The 19,381-nt window shown below is 49.7% G+C and overlaps 1 non-coding gene across 1 annotated transcript; it reads right to left on the minus strand.

Annotated features, from left to right (window-relative positions):
• Positions 1-8,400: 8,400 nt before the first annotated feature.
• On the minus strand, positions 8,401-16,848 carry LOC125629176 (uncharacterized). The gene is made up of 4 exons (XR_012665022.1): positions 16,653-16,848; positions 11,982-12,180; positions 9,763-10,934; positions 8,401-9,179 (listed from the first exon to the last, which is right to left on the minus strand). It is a non-coding gene; the product is annotated as an uncharacterized LOC125629176 (transcript).
• Between the last annotated feature and the right edge of the window lie 2,533 nt (positions 16,849-19,381).

Consider the following 19,381-nt stretch of genomic DNA (forward strand, 5'->3'; position numbering starts at 1 on the left):
TTCTCCACAGAGGGCTGGCCATCTCTTCCCCATTTTGTGATGCCCAGCGCAGCAGTCTGGGAGCTGACCTTGTTCGTGAAGACAGAGGCAAAAAAAGCATTGAGTACATTAGCTTTTTCCACATCCTCTGTCACTAGGTTGCCTCCCTCATTCATTAAGGGGCCCACACTTTCCTTGGCTTTCTTCTTGTTGCCAACATACCTGAAGAAACCCTTCTTGTTACTCTTGACATCTCTGGCTAGCTGCAGCTCCAGGTGTGATTTGGCCCTCCTGATTTCATTCCTACATGCCCGAGCAATATTTTTATACTCTTCCCTGGTCATATGTCCAACCTTCCACTTCTTGTAAGCTTCTTTTTTATGTTACAGAGAATTCACACCAGAACTTGTCCTGTGTAGTCAGGAGCATCCACACCAACCAAAAAAAGGAATCAACATTATTTTATATATCAGGTCAGTTACCACCAAAAGAACACACTGTGATCAGCAACAGAAAAAAGACAACAGCAGATTGGTTAACTACATTAAAATGTATCAATAGCAATGAAGGCTAGAGTATGATATTTAGGAAAAAAACCCTACAAAAGAAACAAACCAATGGTGGAATTTTCAAAAGTATCCTGAAAGTCAACAAGATTCATGCTCCTAAATAATTCAGACACTTTTGAAGATCCCACCTATATATATACCTGTATAGCAGAGGTGGCCAAACTTACTGACTCTCCAAGCCACATATGACAATCTTCAGAAGTTTAAGAGCTGGGGCATGACTGCAGGAGTTTGGGGCTTCAAATCTGTGGGGAGGGGGGTCTCAGGGCTTCAGCCCCATGGGAAGCACCTGCTGGTGCTTGGGGCTTCAGGAGTGGGGCTGAAGCCCCGAGACCTTCCTCCCTGCAGTGGTGACATGGGGGGGACACATGGGGTCACATGCTCCCCCAGACTTTTGCCAGGATTTGCTGGCCCTGCTTGGTCACATGGTGTTGCCAAGTCCCTGCCCTGTGTGAAAGCTGCTGGAGCCGGCAAGATGGGAGCTGTGACTATGAGGAGAGGCAGCTGGGAACTGCAGGGAGAGCTTCTACTTTTGCTTCTGCCTGAGAGCTCCTTTGGGACCATGGAGAGGAGGGGCTCAGAGCATAGCCCCAGCTGGGGCTGAGCTCTCACCCATGGCTGGGACTGCAGCAGAGCAATTGGCCCTGGCCAGAGCGCCAAGCCCAGAGCCCATCCCCCGTTCCACCATTCCGCCCAAGGCCCTACCCATGGACCCACCCCATTCCGCCCCTTCCCCTGTGAGCCTGCCCCTGTTCCAACCACGAACCTGCCCCCATTCCATCGCCACTCCACCTCTTCTCCTGAGGCCCACACCCCGCTTATTCCTTTCCACCCTGTCCGCTGCGATCCCGAGTCCAGAAAGGCTCTGTGTCCCCACTGTGGCCCTGGAGTGAGAGCTCCTCCAGCCCCAAGGCTGTAGCAGTGGGGATTTTTCCGGGGGCCCCAAATTGGCCAGGACCCCTGGGCATAGGCCCTGTGGGTCTGTGCGGTAATCCGCCACTGCACTCCCGCTTCCGGCCTCTCCCCAAGCCTCCATTACGCACCGCCCATGATTGCAGCCCCAGTGTGCTGAGCACTGTACAAATAAACAGTGATAGTTCTAAACTATCTAAACTGCTGGACGTGGTAGCATGGAAGTCGGTCTGCAGGCAGTGGGGATGGTGCTGAAGGTGATGCTGGAGCTGGTATTGAGGGCTGCAGCTATGAGTGGGTAGCCTTTAATTTTATTTAAAGTGAATTTTGCAATGTGGTATTACACCACCATGGGTTCGGCTCTGGCAGCTACAGTTTTAAGCTTAACACAGTGAAAGTTACCTTTGCTACTTGCTTTAGATTTAGAGTTTTTAGGAACACAAAGACCAAAGGTAGTGACCACACACACATTTACCAGTGCAAGGTTTATTTTATTTTATAAGTTTTATTAAAGTTACAATTAAAGTTATAATTACCCAAGCATACAGAAACTTTATACAGACCTCTGCACAAGTTACAAATATAGTTATACTTTCTTAATAGTGTTAGGGATTGAATGGGTCTTTTATGGCTTGATTATTAGTAAAGGGATGGTTTCTGCTGGAGTTTTCCATAGGGAGCTCAATTTTTCCATGTTGGGCATTTTTTTTAAATAATGTGATTTTTCTGATACCTACATTGTGTGCATGTTTATGAAAGTGTTAACCTTTTATTATGGGTTTGTGTTTCCTGGAAACTAAAGGGATCCCAATTTTTTTATATGTGCAAGTTTTTTTAATTTTTATGAGCATTGACACACAACCTGTATTTTGTGGTTAAGACACATGTTGGAGACAGATGTGCCTTTACAGTATTTTTATGATTTACTATTAATTTTGTGTGTGGAAGGGGTAATTTTGTGCAATATTGCCACTTGGTACCTTTTTTACATAATTTTATGGCATTGCCATAAACATTTAAACATTGCCCCCCATGCAGGGAAGAAATAATCACCCCATATTACATTCTGTGTCAAGACAAGGCCAACATGTTTGAACTTTGTCATTGATCTGGTATGTTTTTATTCCATCTTCATATTACTGAGAAGCTCCTTCTAGCAACAAACCCAGACCGAAGACACAGCATGGTAAAAATTTCAGGGTTAATTCATTAAAAATAAGTAAGTAGGCAGGTAGGTAAGGTCTGGTTTGGGGTTTTGGGTAATCAGGTCAGAGGCCTGTTACCTGTATTAGTTTCAAGAAGGAAACCTTGAAGCCCTGAGGAAGCCTTGTAGGACATTACACAATGGGAGAGAAAGCAATGGAGAGAGCTAGTTAGCTACCAGGGTGGGCATTGGAAATGTGCTCATCATAGGACTCTCACTCCGTGCCTGGAATTTCTCTGTATGAAACATTGTCAAGAATCAAATGCTCGATTTGGGGGAAATTCAGGTGAACATTAACTAGATATAGAGCTAGGATGCAGAGGAGTTGTCATAAATATAAAGGGAAGGGTAAACCCCTTTGAAATCCCTCCTGGCCAGGGGAAAGCTCCTCTCACCTGTAAAGGGTTAAGAAGCTAAAGGTAACCTCGCTGGCACCTGACCAAAATGACCAATGAGGAGACAAGATACTTTCAAAAGCTGGGAAGAGGGAGAGAAACAAAGGGTCTGTGTCTCTCGGTATGCTGGTTTCTGCCAGGGATAGACCAGGAATGGAGTCTTAGAACTTTTAGTAAGTAACCTAGCTAGGTATGTGTTAGATTATGATTTCTTTAAATGGCTGAGAAAAGAATTGTGCTGAATAGAATAACTATTTCTGTCTGTGCATCTTTTTTGTAACTTAAGGTTTTGCCTAGAGGGGTTCTCTATGTTTTTGAATCTAATTACCCTGTAAGATATCTACCATCCTGATTTTACAGGGGGGATTTCTTTATTTCTATTTACTTCTAGTTTTTTTATTAAAAGTCTTCTTGTAAAAACTGAATGCTTTTTCATTGTTCTCAGATCCAAGGGTTTGGGTCTGTGGTCACCTATGCAAATTGGTGAGGCTTTTTATCCAACATTTCCCAGGAAAGGGGGGGTGCAAGTGTTGGGAGGATTGTTCATTGTTCTTAAGATCCAAGGGTCTGGGTCTGTAGTCACCTAGGCAAATTGGTGAGGCTTTTTACCAAACCTTGTCCAGGAAGTGGGGTGCAAGGTTTTGGGAAGTATTTTGGGGGGAAAGACGCGTCCAAACAGCTCTTCCCCAGTAACCAGTATTAGTTTGGTGGTGGTAGCGGCCATTCCAAGGATAACGGGTGTAATATTTTGTACCTTGGGGAAGTTTTGACCTAAGCTGGTAAAGATAAGCTTAGGGGTTTTTTTCATGCAGGTCCCCACATCTGTACCCTAGAGTTCAGAGTGGGGGAGGAACCTTGACAGGAGTGATTACAGCAGAGCTGATTTCCCTGCTGTCCTTCCACCACCCCATTCAAGCCAGGGTAGCACAAATGCACAGAACCAGGAGGCCAAGTTCTGAGGCCAATAAAAGACTTTTCTACTGAATACAGCCACTGGGACTCATAATCTACACTGCCAGGGACAAAGCTTTAATGCCAGTGACAGCAGAACTCGATGTCATTCTATCGGTGAATTCTATCGGTCATTCTATCATTCTATTTGTGGGGGGAGGGATAGCTCAGTGGTTTGAGCATTGGCCTGCTAAACCGAGGGTTGTGAGTTCAATCCTTGAGGGGGCCATTTGGGATCTGGGGCAAAAATTGGGGGTTGGTCCTGCTTTGAGCAGGGGGTTGGACTAGATGACCACCTGAGGTCCCTTCCAACTGTGGTGTCACAGAGCTACAAACGCAGCAGGCAATGCAGAGATATGCCATCATGCTTGCTCAGCCTGCAGTCCTGAATCCTTTTAAATAAAACAATAAGTGCAAAGATAATAAAAATGAATCACTAGCTGCATGTTTAATCACATGAATGAATCACATGGCAGTGTTCTCTGGAGCTGTCCCCATCTTCTTTCCTCTGGCAGGGGTGAAAGTGAGCCGGTACGGTGTACCGGTAAGAACCCGCACCAGACCATACCCAGCCCGCCCCTTTTGCCTCCCCTGTCGGCGGCCCTGCCAGTAGGGTCCGTACTGGCAGGGCCGCCAGAAGGGGAGGCAAAAGGGGCAGGGACATTAAAGCGCTGCTGCTGAGGCAAAGGACCCTGTAGCACTTTAAAGTCCCTGCCCCTTTTGCACCCCCCACCCCCGCCCCGGCAGCCAATGGGCCTGGGCGGGGGCAAAGGGAGCAGCTGTCCTGGGGCCAGCTATTTAAAAGGGCCTGGGACTCATGATGCCACTGCCGCTACCGCAGCAGCGGCATCCAGGGCCCCGGGCCCTTTAAATCAACAGGAGCCCCACGCGGCCTGGAAAGGCTGGGTGGGGGATGCTGACCCCCCAGCCCTGCCCCTTCCGCCCGAAGCCCTGCCCCGTACCAGTAAGTGTCCTCAGTTACTTTCACCTCTGGCCTAAGCACGACATGGCCCCTGCTCAGAAGCATGTCATGCAAGGCTCTGTGCTCTGAACAGTGCTGAGCACCCAGACTCCTCATTTCACGGGCAGCTGGCACCTGACCTGTTGTTGCCATGGTGCTAGAGGGTCTTCAGGTTTCTGAGGTGCTCACTGAACTGCACACCAGTACAGTTGATTCCCCCTCCACCCGCCACTGTGAGCCAGTCTCGTACTGGTGCTGGTTTCAGGTGCTTTTCCCAAGGTCATGTTCCTTGCTGTATTCACACCATGTGTTAAGAAGAATCCCAGAGTGCTCCTCAGAGTAGCTAGTACCACACTGGGTGGTGAGCATGAGATTGCTACCTAAATTGTTCAATATCTTCATAAATGATCTGGAGGATGGTGTGGATTGCACCCTCAGCAGACACTAAACTGGGAGGAGAGGTAGATACGCTGGAGGGTAGGGATAGGATACAGAGGGACCTAGACAAATTAGAGGATTGGGCCAAAAGAAATCTGATGAGGTTCAACAAGGACAAGTGCAGAGTCCTGCACTTAGGACGGAAGAATCCCATGCACCGCTACAGACTAGGGACCGAATGGCTAGGCAGCAGTTCTGCAGAAAAGGACCTAGGGGTTACAGTGGACGAGAAGCTGGATATGAGTCATAGAATCATAGAATATCAGGGTTGGAAGGGACCACGGGAGGTCATCTAGTCCAACCCCCTGCTCAAAGCAGGACCGATCCCCAATTAAATCATCCCAGCCAAGGCTTTGTCAAGCCTGACCTTAAAAATTTCTAAGGAAGGAGATTCCACCACCTCCCTAGGTAACGCATTCCAGTGTTTCACCACCCTCCTAGTGAAAAAGTTTTTCCTAAAAGTCAACAGTGTGCCCTTGTTGCTAAGAAGGCCAATGGCATTTTGGAATGTATAAGTAGGGGCATTGCCAGCAGATCGAGGGACATGATCGTTCCCCTTTATTCGACATTGGTGAGGCCTCATCTGGAGTACTGTGTCCAGTTTTGGGCCCCACACTACAAGAAAGGATGTGAAAAAATTGGAAAACGTCCAGCGGAGGGCAACAAAAATGATTAGGGGACTAGAACACATGACTTACGAGGAGAGGCTGTGGGAGCTGGGATTGTTTAGTCTGCGGAACAGAAGAATGAAGGGGGGATTGGATAGCTGCTTTCAACTACCTGAAAGGGGGTTCCAAAGACTCTAGACTGTTCTCAGTGGTAGCAGATGACAGAACGAGGAGTAATGGTCTCAAGTTGCAGTGGGGGGAGGTTTAGGTTGGATATTAGGAAAAACTTTTTCACTAGGAGGGTGGTGAAACACTGGAATGCGTTGCCTAGGGAGGTGGTGGAATCTCCTTCCTTAGAAGTTTTTAAGGTCAGGCTTGACAAAGCCCTGGCTGGGATGATTTAGGTGGGGACTGGTCCTGCTTTGAGCAGGGGGTTGGACTAGATGACCTCCTGACGTCCCTTCCAACCCTGATATTCTATGATAGCTTGTCAACAAAAATGTCCAAACTCCAGCCTAGAAGGGGCTCTGTGCCTGTAGCAGGCACACCAATCTGTGTGGGCACCGAATGGGAACCCTGATAACAAATGGGCAAGAGTAAAGTGTCACAATCTCTAATTAAATGAAACAACTTTGTTCCCTTCCCCCGATATCTCCATCCACCATCCATTTAGCAGGGATCTGCTTAAATACATCACAATGACTGCAAGCGTGACCATTCTTTGAGTAACTACTACAGCACTTCAGAGTAGCAGCCGTGTTAGTCTGTATTCACAAAAAGAAAAGGAGTACTTGTGGCACCTTAGGGTATGTCTACGCTATGAAATTAGGTTGAATTTATAGAAGTCGGTTTTGTAGAAAGCGTTTTTATACAGTCGATTGTGTGTGTCCCCACACAAATGCTCTAAGTGCATGTAGTCGGTGGAGTGTGTCCACAGTACCGAGGCAACTGTCGACTTCCGGAACGTTGCACTGTGGGTAGCTATCCCACAGTTCCCACAGTCTCCGCCGCCCATTTGAATTCTGGGTAGAAATCCCAGTACCTGATGGGGCTAAAACATTGTCGCGGGTGGCTCTGGGTACATATCGTCAGGCCCCCGTTCCCTCCCTCCTTCCGTGAAAGCAAGGGCAGACAATTGTTTTGCGCCTTTTTTCTTGAGTTACCTGTGCAGACGCCATACCACGGCAAGCATGGAGCCCGCTCAGGTAACCGTCACCGTATGTCTCCTGGGTACTGGCAGACGTGGTATTGCATTGCTACACAGCAGCAGTTTATTGCCTTTTGGCAGCAGACAGTGCAGTGTGACCGGTAGCTGTCATCGACATAGTCCTGAGTGCTCTTTTAACCGACCTCGATGAGGTCAGGGGCGCCTGGGCAAACATGGGAGTGACTCAGCCAGGTCATTTCCCTTTTAAGTTTTGTCTCATGGCGATTGAGTCCTACCAGCAGCAGCCAGCAGAAGATGATGGCCAGTAGTCATACTGCACCGTCTTCTGCCGAGCACCCAGGAGATGACGATGGCTAGCAGTAGTACTGCACAGTCTGCTGCCAGCAAGATGTATAAAGATAGATGAAGTGGCTCAAAACAAGAAATAGACCAGATTTGTTTTGTATTCATTTTCTCCTCCCTCCCTCCGTGAAATCAATGGCCTGCTAAACCCAGTTTTGAGTTCTATCCTTGAGGTTTTGAGTTATACCCTTGAGGGGGCCATTCAGTTTCTCACAAAGCGCCCCCCTTTGTTGATTTTAATTCCCTGTAAGCCAACCCTGTAAGCCATGTCGTCAGTCGCTCCTCCCTCCGTCCGGGCAATGGCAGACAATCGTTCCTCGCCTTTTTTCTGTGCAGACGCCACACCACAGCAAGCCTGGAGCCCGCTCAGATCACTTTGGCAATTAGGAGCACATTAAATACCACACGCATTATCCAGCAGTATATGCAGCACCGGAACCTGGCAAAGCGAAACCGGGCAAGTAGGTGACGTCAGCGCGGTGACGAGAGTGATGAGGACATGGACAGAGACTTCTCTCAAACCACGGGCCCTGGCAATGCAGGCATCATGGTGCTAATGGGGCAGGTTCATGTGGTGGAACGCCGATTCTGGGCCTGGGAAACAAGCACAGACTGGTGGGACCGCATAGTGTTGCAGGTCTGGGACGATTCCCAGTGGCTGCAAAACTTTTGCATGCATAAGGGCACTTTCATGGAACTTTGTGACTTGCTTTCCCCTGCCCTGAGGCGCAATAATACCAAGATGAGAGCAGCCCTCACAGTTGAGAAGCGAGTGGCAATAGCCCTGTGGAAGCTTGCAATGCCAGACAGCTACTGGTCAGTCGGGAATCAATTTGGAGTGGGCAAATCTACTGTGGGGGCTGCTGTGATGCAAGTAGCCCACGCAATCAAAGATCTGCTGATATCAAGGGTAGTGACCCTGGGAAATGTGCAGGTCATAGTGGATGGCTTTGCTGCAATGGGATTCCCTAGCTGTGGTGGGGCCATAGACGGAACCCATTCTTGCTTCACATTCATGCATTCTTTATTAATTCATCACACAAATAGGGGGATAACTACCAAGGTAGTCCAGGAGGGGTGGTGGAGGAGAGAAGGACAAGGCCACACAGCACTTTAAAAGTTTAAAACTTTAAAACTTATTGAATGCCAGCCTTTTGTTGCTTGGGCAATGCACTGGGGTGGAGTGACTGGGTGGCCAGAGGCCCGCCCCCACCGCGTTCTTGGGAATCTGGGTGAGGAGGCTATGGAACTTGGGGAGGAGGGCGGTTGGTTACACAGGGGCTGTAGCAGCGGTCTGTGCTCCAGCTGCCTTTCCTGCAGCTCAACCATACACTGGAGCATATTAGTTTAATCCTCCAGCAGCCTCAGCATTGAGTCCTGCCTCCTCTCATCATGCTGCCGCCACCTTTCAGCTTGAGCCCTCTCTTCAGCCCGCCACTTACTCTCTTCAGTCCGCCATCTCTCCTCCCAGTCATTTTGTGCTTTCCTGCACTCTGCCATTGTCTGCCTCCACGCATTTGTCTGTGCTCTGTCAGTGTGGGAGGACAGAATGAGCTCAGAGAACATTTCATCGCGAGTGCGTTTTTTTCGCCTTCTGATCTTCGCTAGCCTCTGGGAAGGAGAAGATCCTGTGATCCTTGAAACACATGCAGCTGGTGGAGAAAAAAAAAGGGACAGCGGTATTTAAAAAGACACATTTTATAGAACAATGGGTACCCTCTTTCATGGTAAACCTCGCTGTTAACATTACATACATAGCACATGTTCTTTCGTTACAAGGTCGCATTTTGCCTGCCCACACCATGGCTACCCCCTCAACCCTCCCCCCTCCCCGTGGCTAACAGCGGGGAACATTTCTGTTCAGCCACAGGCAAACAGCCCAGCAGGAACGGGCACCTCTGAGTGTCCCCTGAAGAAAAGCACCCTATTTCAACCAGGTGACCATGAATGATATCTCACTCTCCTGAGGATAACACAGAGAGATTAAGAACGGATGTTGTTTGAACGCCAGCAAACATACACTGCAATACTTTGTTCTACAATGATTCCCGAGTACGTGCTTGGCCGGGAGTGGTAAAGTGTCCTACCATGGAGGATGCAATAAGGCTGCCCTCCCCAGAAACCTTTTGCAAAGGCTTTGGGAGTACATCCAGCAGAGCCGCGAATGCCAGGGCAAAAAATCCTTTCACATGCTTGCTTTTAAACCATGTATAGTATTTTAAAAGGTACACTCACCAGAGGTCCCTTCTCCACCTGGCAGGTCCGGGAGGCAGCCTTGGGTGGGTTTGGGGGGCGGGACTGGCTCCAGGTCCAGGGTGAGAAACAGTTCCTGGCTGTCGGGAAAACCGGTTTCTCCGCTTGCTTGCTGTGAGCTATCTACAACCTCATCATCATCATCATCTTCCTCGTCCCCAAAACCTGCTTCCGTGTTGCCTCAATGTCCCTTGAAGGAGTCAAACAACACGGCTGGGGTAGTGGTGGCTGAACCCCCTAAAATGGCATGCAGCTCATCACAGAAGCGGCATGTTTGGGGTTCTGACCCGGAGCAGCCGTTTGCCTCTCTGGTTTTCTGATAGGCTTGCCTCAGCTCCTTAAGTTTCACGCGGCACTGCTTCGGGTCCCTGTTATGGCCTCTGTCCTTCATGCCGTGGGAGATTTTGACAAAGGTTTTGGCATTTCGAAAACTGGAACGGAGTTCTGATAGCACGGATTCCTCTCCCCATACAGCGATCAGATCCCATACCTCCCGTTCGGTCCATGCTGGAGCTCTTTTGCGATTCTGGGACTCCATCATGGTCACCTGTGCTGATGAGCTCTGCATGGTCACCTGCAGCTTGCCACGCTGGCCAAACAGGAAATGAGATTCAAAAGTTCGCGGTTCTTTTCCTGTCTACCTGGCCAGTGCATCTGAGTTGAGAGTGCTGTCCAGAGCGGTCACAATGGAGCACTCTGGGATAGCTCCCGGAGGCCAATACCATCGAATTGTGTCCACAGTACCCCAAATTCAAGCCGGCAAGGCCGATTTAAGCGCTAATCCACTTGTCAGGGGTGGAGTAAGGAAATCGATTTTAAGAGCCCTTTAAGTAGAAGTAAAGGGCTTCATCGTGTGGACGGGTGCAGGTTTACATCGATTTAATGCTGCTAAATTCGACCTGAAGTCCTAGTGTAGACCAGGGCTAAGACTTTTCAGTGTAGACCAGGCCTCGAACAGATGTTGGACATTTAACATGAGCAAGTTATACAATGGGAGCTTTTCCCAAACATCTCAAAGAGTGAACGTCAAGCAGCACTCACCGCACTGGATCTAATGGGGAACCGTCCACCCAGGTCCATTTCCCCCCTGGGGGTGTCACTTTAAGGCCAATCCAGATGTAGTTTGCATCTTGTACAACATCTTGTATGAAATCCTGTGATGTGCAAAGCAGAGGGGGTGGGGATGAGTATCCTGTAACATGCTAGAATTCCCTTAGTGATCCCTGTCACGGAGTGTGGGGGAGTCCAGGCCCTGCACCCCTCTTCCTGGGATTCACTGAGACTCTCAGCCAGCCAGTAAAACAGAAGGTTTATTGGACAACAGGAACACAGTCCAAAACAGAGCTTGTGGGTACAACCAGGACCCCTCAGTCAAGTCCTTCTGGGGGAGCAGGGAGCTTAGACCCCAGCCCTGGGGTTCCCTGTGTTCCTCCACCCAGCCCCAAACTGAAAACTAAATCCTCCTAGCAGCTCTCTCCTGCAGCCTGTCTTCCCATTCCTGGGCAGAGGTGTTACCTCCCCCTCCCCCTCTTGGCTCAGGTTACAGGCTCTCAGGTCTCCCATCCCCAGGGCACATTCCCAGGTCAACACTTCACCCCTCCCTGCTGCCTGACATCCTCACAATCCCATGAAGTGCCTGCTCTCTCCTTCAGTAGCTCCGCCCATAATGCCAGCAGGAGACCCCACCAGCCCCTGAGTTAGTTCACCCTCTCCCCTGGGTGGGCAGGGTCCCAGTGCAGGTAAGCGTGGCTCTCTCTATGCAGACATGGTAACATCAGCACCAGTCCTTGGTGGCACAGGGTGAGCTGGCCCTTTAAGGGAGTCCTGGATTGAGCCTCACCTGTGACTAGGTGCCCCTGGACTCAGAGGCAAAGGTGATGGAAGCAGGTGACCAGGAGCCAGACCTGGTGGGGCTACAAGGGCAGCCAGTCTGGGCAGGGAGAGATTTGATGGGGTAGGAGGTTTGTGTGAGTAGCTCTATGCAGAAGGGCTCTGCTGAGCTCTCAGACAGAGAGCCTGGGAGTGAAATGCCTACAGGAGCCAGCTGGGCAGTCTGGGGTGGGAAAGCTGTGGGGTTCTTGTTCTGAACTGTATGTTAATAAGCCAGACCCCTAGAAGGGGAGAAAACACCCCAGTGTGGAGTTTGATTTGCGGGGGGGTGGTAGAGTCAGGCTACACTGGGATTGTAACTAGTGACACACGTCTTTTTCCAGCTGGAGTTGGATGAGCCTGTATTTTCTGTTACCATCTCCTCCCGGTTCTGGATCACGAGCATGCGAGAGCTCTTCCCCGAGCAGTCGTCACGGCTCCCAGTCCAGTCTTTACGCTCCTTAGACAGCCAGTAGCACTTGTCCCCATGCAGCAGCCAGTCCCTGGGGCAGAGTTTGCACCCGGATCCCTCTGGAGGGAGAGATGGGAACCGAGGTGCCATTAATTCTGAACCTTCAAACTACAGCTGGATGAAAACTCTTGTTCAAAGTTGTGTTTTAATGGAAAATGACATTTTGAGCCAAATGAAAGGTTTTATTTTGATTGCCATTTTTCATTTTTTGATGGGGGAGTGGACTTAGAATGGAAATACTGGTTTTGAGGGTGAGAGGGAGGATTTTATTCAGTTTTGGAGGGGAAATAAACATTTACTCTTAACAGTTCCCTCCATTTGAAAAGTGGGGGAGGACTTTCACTTTTCTACTTCCTTCAAAGGACATCAAACTGTCATTTCTTTTCACCTTTTTCATGACCTAGGCTTACACTGTATCAGCTCTAGTTCTAGACATTGCTGAAGTTTCCCCTACAGTTGTGTAAAAAGCAGGGCTGTCAATTAATCACCGTTAACTCACGTGATTAACTGAAAAAATTAACTGTGATTAAAAAAATTAATCGTGATTAATCACACTGTTAAACAATACAATACCAATTGAAATTGATTAAATATTTTTGGGTGTTTTTCTACATTTGCAAATATATTGATTGCTATTACAACACAGAACACAAAGGGCACAGTGCTCACTTTACATGATTATTTTTGATTACAAATATTTGCACTGTAAAAATGATAAAAGAAATAGTATTTTTCAATTCACCTCATACAAGTCCTGTAGTGCAATCTCTTTATCGTGAAAGTGTAACTTACAGATGTGGATTTTTTTCTTACATAACTGCACTCAAAAACGAAACAATGTAAAACTTTAGAGCCTACAAGTCCAGGCAGTCCTATTCTTGTTCAGCCAATCGCTAAGACAAACAAGTTTTGTTTACATTGACGGGAGATACTGCTGCCCCCTTCTTATTTACAATGTCACCTGAAAGTGAGAACAGGCATTCGCATGGCACTTTTGTAGCTGGCATTGCAAGGTATTTATGTGCCAGATATGCTAAACATTCATCTGCCCCTTCATGCTTCGGCCACCATTCCAGAGGACATGCTTCCATGCTGATAATGCTCGTTAAAAAAAATAAATGCGTTAATTACATTTGTGACTGAACTCCTTGGGGGAGAATTGTAGGTCTCCTGTTCTGTTTTACCCACATTCTGCCCTATATTTCATGCTATAGCAGTCTCGGATGATGATCCAACACATGTTCATTTTAAGAACACTTTCACAGCAGATTTGACAAAACGCAAAGGAGGTACCAGTGTGAGCTTTCTAAAGATAGATTCAGCACTCAACCCAAGGTTTAAGAATCTGAAGTACCTTCCAAAATGTGATCGGGACGGGGTGTGGAGCATGCTGTCAGATGTCTTCAAAGAGCAACACTCTGATACGGAAACTACAGAACCCAAACCACCAAAAAAGAAAATCAACCCTCTGCTGGTGGCACCTGACTCAGATGATGAAAATGAACATGCCTCGGTCCGCTCTGCCATGGATCGTTATTGAGCAGAACCCGTCATCAGCATGGACACATGGCCTCCGGAATGGTGGTTTAAGCATGGAGGGACATATGAATCTTTAGCGCATCTGGCACATAAATATCTTGTGATGCCGGCTACAACAGTGCCATGCGAACGTCTGTTCCCACTTTCAGGTCATATTGTAAATAAGAAGTGGGCAACATTATCTCCTGCAAATTGTAACCAAACTTGTTTGTCTGAGCGATTGGCTGAAGTAGGACTGAGTGGACTTGTAGGCTTGAAAGTTTTACATTGTTTTATTTTTGAATGCAGTTATTTTTTGTACATAATGCTACATTTGTAAGTTCAACTTTCATGATAAAGAGATTGCACTCCAGTACTTGTATTAGGTGAATTGAAATATTCTCTTTCTTTTGTTTTTTACAGTGCAAATATTTGTAACCAAAAATATGAAGTGAGCACCGTACACTTTGTATTCTGTTGTAATTGAAATCAATATATTTGAAAATGTAGAAACCATCCAAAAATATTTAAATAAATGATATTCTCTTATTGTTTAACAGTGCGATTAAGCGCGATTATTTTTTTTTAATCGCTTGCCAGCCCTAGTAAAAAGCCTTCAGGCCCAATGTACTAGTGAGGGCTTTTCTCAGGGTCAGCACTCAAACAGCCGGGCACGCTGTAGGTCAGGAAAGCAAGGTGCTGGGAGGCCAGAGAGGAGAGAATTCACTCCAAGTCTTTACACGGAGTTGCTCTCTTACGAGTGATCTGCTCTAACTCAGTCACAAGTTCTGGGCTCGATGTAGGAATCACTGGCTGGGAGAAATCTCTGGCTTGGTGCATTCCAATGTAATTCCTTGAGGTTTGACGGTGTGAGCTTATAAAAGCTGAACAGGGACAGACCCAGGCTGTTTCCCAATGGGAAACCTCAAGGGAAACTCAGTGTTGAAACAAATAAGACGGATGACACCCCCGACTAAGGCAGAACTGAACCCAGAGACTCAACCTGGCCGCTGGGGGCGCTGTACCTCTGCTGGTGTCAGGATTCAGCTGGGAGTTAAAAGTAAGGTCCCATTATGGTCATTACAAATCCTATAGCTCTTCTTTAATGGGGGAGATCTGAGTCGGTTCAAATGACAGTTCAGGGGACTACAATTTGCCTCCCTCAAATGCCCTGTGAAATTCCAATAGGTGAGTGGATTCTGCTTCAACCATTCCCCTAAGACATCGTCTGCCCGTGTTGTGTGCTGCTGAACAGTTGTGGAGTTTCACTCCAGAGGTGGCTGCATGTCAGTAGTGGGGGGAAAGGATTCCCATAAGTACAACGTGGTTGGTAAAGACCTTTGGGATCCAACCTCTAGAGCAGTTGTATTCTTTATTACACTATTGTCATGATTGTCTGTGCTCCAGCAATGGGAATTCCTCTTCCCACTAGAGGTCACTGCTGCTCCTCTGCACAAGCGGCTGAGAATTACTTATTGTGCTTTGCCTGCACACTCCCTGGGGAAAGGATTGTCTTTTTGTGATGTGTTTTTTATGGCATCTGGCACAATGGGGCCTCCATCCCTGAGGCAGGACTGCAGTGGAAAGAAATAGGGTAGAGCTGAGAGGTTCCTGTCCTGGATCGGGTTAGAGGTTGGTCTAGGGATGCTGCGCACAGATAGTAAGACAATCTCTGCCACAAAGAGCTCCCAGCCTGAACATCTGATGTGAAACGGGTGGAGAGAAAGAGGAGTACGGCAACAAGGAAAGAGAGAGACCAGCTGGGTAACTCCTGTTCCTGGACTAACTTCCACTGGTGGAAGATACAAACTCGGAGCTCCACAGAGCTCTTCTTCAGGGCTGGGGGAGGACATCAGAGGAAACCTGAAGAAGAGCTCTGTGGAGCTCCAGAGTTTGTACTTTTCACCACCAGAAGTTGGTCCAAGAAAAGCTACCAGCTCCCTGCCTTGTCTCTCTCACATTCTGGGACCAGCCCGGCCACAACACCCCTGCCCCCGAGAAGGGAGAGGAACCCGGCCATCGGGGTACAGAAAAAGGCAGCCACAGCCTGGGTCTTGCACCCACCACCTGGGAGAGATGAAGTGAAAGAAGACAGGGGCACTGGGGGTGACAGCGCATCACAACGGCACCCAGAGCATTCAAGCAGATTTAAAGGTGTCTCTCCCCCCACCCCCCCCAACTTAAACATCACCCTGGTGGCGGAACATTGTTCTCCCGCTGGAGTTACGAGCCGAGCGAGCCCCCCCGCCCCAGCCAAGCCAATGCAGGGTCAGACACCGTCTCCCCTTCACCCGGAGAGCTCCCCACCACACGGCCTGTTCGCGGCTCCTGCTCGCAGCCCCCGAGGGGCTGAGCTTCTCTCGCGAAGGCTCCTGCAAAGACCCCGGCTACCCTGTCCCCCAGGAGCCTGCCCCCCCCCAGCTGCCGTAACACCCCCCCCCCAGCCACGAGCATGGGACCCCAGAGGTTGGAGGGACCGGGGCAGGAGGCCAAGCGATGCGCGCCGCGCTCTGGGCCAGGCTCCTCGGGAAGGGAGAAGTGACGTCTGCACACGGGGTTGATTTGTCCCCCGAAGGGAGGATTTGCCAGAGAACAGGAGCCCTTTCTGAAAGGCAGGACGTCTCACCGACTTGGGAGCAAGTCTGGGTTTTTTACTGGGTTTTCTGGCATGTCTAAAAGCTACTGTTCATTTCCTGGAAAAACCCCCCCCCCCAGTCTCCCCTTAACCCAACACCTCACTTTGGGGGAAACGAAAATATTTGATCTCAGTTTGTGGCTGAAGAATGGACACACAATTCAACAGCGGCTGCAGTACAAATCATATGTCATCCACAGACACTGCGGGGCCCTGCAGCCTGCCTGTGGGGACTGTAACAATAATCACAGGGCTGTGATGACACTGGGATCTTCAGAATAACCCCCCGTCTCCACCCTAACCCCAGTCCCTCCATTGCAGAGCGGGGGTGGGAGTCAGGTTCCCAGGGCACTGCTCTGGAGGAAGATCACTGCTTACCTCCTCCAGGGACTCCATGGCTGCAGCAGCCTTTGCAAGGCAGGTCCCTGCTCCATCTCACCCTCTCTGTGCATTAGCTGAAGGGGGGAACCCCAACTCCCCCCTTCACACACATCATGTCTTCCCCCATGGCTCCTGCAAGGGAAAGCGCCCGAAAAAGCCAGCCGCCAGGAGAATGAAACTACACAGCACGGGGGAGATCATACACCTTATTAGCATATTGCTTCTGATTGGACAAGGGGCAGGAGCGCCGCAGGGGGAGGAGGGTCCACTTGCTCTGGCCCAGGGCCCCAGGAAACCCTCGTCCGCCTCTGCTCGTCTCGCTATTGGCCTAGTTTTACCAGGGGCTGCCTAAAAGCTCTGGTGACATCAGTGCAAACCAACATTCCAGACAGTGACGTCTTCATCTTGCTCTATGGAGTGTACACCGACATGTACATTTCCAGCTGATTTCTTTTATAATTATATGGTAACAAGGAGAGAGTCAGCAATTTTTCCATAATAGTGGCTGTGTGACACTTTTGTATTTTTATGTCCGGCTTTGTAAGCGAATGGTTTTTAAGTGAGGTGTAACTTGGGGTCTGTAAATCAGACTCCTGAAAGGGGTACAGTAGTATGGAAAAGTTGAGAGCCACTGCAATCCTTGGGCAAGCAGGGGCAGAGACTGGTGGGACGGGGGGAGAAGGGGCAAAGAAGGGCCTCTCTGCCCCGGGCACAGACTGGGGGAGGGTTGGAACTGTGACAGAGTGGGAATTTTCTGTACTATTTTGTATGAATACTATGTGCCTCAGTTTCCCCTATGTGCTGCATGGTTAAGTAGGTGGTGGGAAAAGGTTGTTTATCCTTTGTAGAGACCCAGAGATACAGACGTGGCCGACGCCTAGATGCCTGGGCCCTGGGGCCCCATGCCCATGGAGACCCCCAGAAGACAATGGCCATTCCAATTGCCCAGACATTTGGCACCCAGCAACTAACGACCATGGATGGCCCACCCTCTGCAGGAAGCCAGTGGGATGGGACCAGCTGGAGAACAAAGGGCTGAGGAGGAAGGCCAGGGGACAAGGTTTGCCCAGGAACAAAAAGAAAGGGCTGAAGAGGAGCCACGTTGGGGGTTGTTCAGTGTGGGGCCACTGGAATCGGGGACGCTCTCCTGAACTGGGACAACAAAGGGGTCAAAGGGCTCTCGGTTGACGCGGATGGACCATGCCGGAACTCTCTGTTCTAACCAAGGACTCTCTACGCTGTGTTCCAGACAGCTAATAAACCCTCCTGCTTTTACAACAGTGGCTGAGAGCCACATCAGTTTAAGGAAGCTGGGGGTACATTGCTTCCTTTGGGGGTACAAGTCTCCCTGATGTAAGGCGACTGTTGTCCGCTTCCTAAAACTCAGTGGGGGTGTTTGGGTTAGCTAGCTCCCAGTACCAAAAGGAAGGGGAAGGGTCAATGGGAAATCAGGACCCTGAGACTGCCAGTCCTCAGGAACAATGGGGAGAGGCCAATGCGCCAGGTCAGCCTGATTGACAGGGCAGGCAGGTTACTCAGGGAGTCAGGAGGCCAGGGGGGTCCCATCCTCTGTGTGAGCCAGAATTGCCTGGGTCAGAGAGAGAGGGGCCGAGCTAAGGAGAAAGCAGGGGTCCAAGCTGAGCTGGGGAACAGGATCATGCCAGCCAGGGGGGCCAGAAAAGCAGCCCAGGGAGCACGTCAGTGCTGGGAACAGAGCCAAGAAGCAGCCAGCCACAAACCCAAGGGAACAAAGTTTCCCTGGAAAATTGTGGAATGTAATTATCACTTGCCATTCATTCTCAACTCTGCCACACGCTTCTCTCCGGAATGGGGCCTCAGAGAGACAGCCCCATAGACATCTGGGGGCAGGGAGAGACCCAGGGGTGCAGGGAAAATGAGGGTAGGATGGAGGGAGCTGGAGAAAAGTAGAGATACATGGGGGGGGGTGTTATGTGTTGGGACAGGGACTGAACAACTCTCAGTACATGCTGGGGGGGGTGCTGGGGTGCCATTTCAGATGGGGGGGCAACTTTAACAGGTACTACTTAGGCATCTGAAAAATCTAGGGTTTTTTTTGCAGATAACTTGGAAATTAGCTGACAGGAGCACTGTATCTAATTCCTATGTAACTGTAACCCTTCTGCACGTCAGAGTTAGCAGCAACAAGGGCCAGGTTGAGTATCTAGGGGTTTCAATAACGCAATACAAAACCAGCTCGAGCCCCCACCCAGAGACCAGCTCGAGCCCCCACCCAGAGACCCGGGTGCCTCCAAGAGGCAATACTTCCTCTCTCACAAGCACAGAGTCTGAGTGTAGCAAAAGCCTTTTAATAAAGGAGGGAAACAATGCGGCATTATGCTGAGGAAACACCACCCACAGGATTCATAACACAACCCATGAGCAAAAGACCCACCCCCAAGTAAATCTGGCAGGGTCCTTTTCCCCTCAGGGTCTTGAGCCGGTGAGAAACGTGCAACCCATGCTGGGCTTGCTGGGGGAGCTCTGGGACACTGGGGGGCAGGGGCTGGAAACCCCCCCTCCAGAGCCCCCCCACCCCGGAACTCCGACTCATGGGCTGGGCATCGCCGTTTGGCAACCGCTCCCCCTAAGGGGCCCCCTCCCCCTCTTCGAGTTGGGTGGGGCCTCTGTCTCCCCTCTCCCCTCCCCTTCCCCCTCTCTGGGCTGGGGGGGGTCCCCCATCCCTTCCCCCTCTCCAGGCTGGGGAG

This window comes from Caretta caretta, chromosome 14, assembly GCF_965140235.1.
Source record: "Caretta caretta isolate rCarCar2 chromosome 14, rCarCar1.hap1, whole genome shotgun sequence".
NCBI classification, from domain to species: Eukaryota; Metazoa; Chordata; order Testudines; family Cheloniidae; genus Caretta; species Caretta caretta.